The following is a 1,673-nucleotide window of genomic DNA, read 5'->3' as shown; positions in this document are numbered from 1 at the left end:
GAAGTGGCGCTCTGGCCGGCGCCCCCGGCTCCGGTAAGATAAAAAATCTGAACCACCCGATTAACAGTCAAGCCTGACACACCCTGCTATCGACATAGCCTCCACAACAAATATTGTTATTGGAATGTCTTATCTTAGTCCTTGGGGGTTTTGTTTGAATGTGTTGCCTGTATGTATAGCTCTGAGTATACTGGTTAATTTACTGGGGTTAGTGTTTAGTGGAATTTTTGTCCAAAATTAATTCAGTTCCCTTCTAATTTTACTTGTATTATTAAGTGTACATGTCCAATTGTTTTGTAACCTTTCAAGTTTGTCAACCAAACCCTTTTCTGTTAATTTAATAATGCGGTTTTGGGTTCCTGCACCATTAAACACGTAATTTTCAGTATTTGTGTCCATGGCCAAAGCACACACTTCCATTGTACATATCGAGGGTAAACGCAACGCGAAGTTCAGTTCAGAAAAGTAGGTCAACGAGTCACGTAATCCAGCGCAATTTGTAGAACAGCAACGCTCTTAGTAATTATAGCGCGTGTGGCGTTACCAATGCACTGGATTTTTTTAATATGTATGCCTTTTGTTGGGCGCCTTAACTGTAAATCCAAATGATGGTCTTTGGTGCTCCAGTCCACTCGGCTGGATAAGCAACCACCGCGGCTGGCTCTGCTAAGTCTATCAACGCCGGGTGCTCCTTCACACATCAGCTTCCCCCATCATCGCACGCCGTCTGCCTTGCTCCACTGCTCCGCTGTTTCCTCTAACATAGTCTTTTCGGGCAGGTTTTTGACAGTATAATAGCCAGTCTAATACTTGGCTTGTGAAGTGTTGGTTGGTGTGGCTTGGTCTGACGCGCTGGCGGCTTTCTTTACCTGTTACTTGGCTGTGTCGTTCAACAGAGGGTCGATAAAATGTGTAGTTTATTTATAATTTTCCAAAACTTAAAATCGCTATGAAGCACAAAGCGTCTATCTTCGTTCACAAACTCTGACAAAGGGGTCAAAAACCTGTATGCACCACCCAGTCAACCTGTCCATTCTTTCTTTGTCCTTTCTTTTATAGTTTAAGTGACAGCGCCAGACAATGCTCAACACAAGTAATAGTCACAAACATTTGACCCATATTTGGCTCCAATATAATGATTATTCATAATTTTCTCCGTAATTAAGATTTGCAGTTAAACTCATTTAAGAAATTGCTAACCCATGAGTGTACATATTCAAACCTCTCAAATCTCTAATCTCGTTGCACACTTGTACAATGACAATAAAGGGATTTCTAATTCTAATTCTTCCAAAACAAATTGCTCCACGATAATGCATTTTGAATGCTGTATATATTTACCTTAAAACATTTGTCCTACGGTCGCTATAATCGCACTTTACAGACCAGAAGGTGAACCTGACAACAACACATAAATCCTTAACTTCTTACACCGTTACAATCATTATGCCATTTGCACATTTTCGAAACTAAAACGAAATGAAAAAACTAAACAACAAGGTCCATGTGTCCCCAACTCTGGGACCTCAGAGAAAGTGGGCATGTGTTTAGAATGCAGGGGTGGTACCACATTGGCTTCTCAATCTTTGTAAAAAAATAAAATTGAGGACAAATGCAGTCATTATGTGAAAAAAAAGACAGTTTACACAAAAGTTTGAAAAAAACTCATATCA

This window comes from Idiotropiscis lumnitzeri, chromosome 8, assembly GCF_059441095.1.
Source record: "Idiotropiscis lumnitzeri isolate Australia: NSW breed Sydney's pygmy pipehorse chromosome 8, RoL_Ilum_1.0, whole genome shotgun sequence".
In the NCBI taxonomy this organism is placed as follows: domain Eukaryota; kingdom Metazoa; phylum Chordata; class Actinopteri; order Syngnathiformes; family Syngnathidae; genus Idiotropiscis; species Idiotropiscis lumnitzeri.
The sequence above is the reverse complement of the archived record's forward strand: the minus strand, read 5'-3'. Positions refer to the sequence as shown.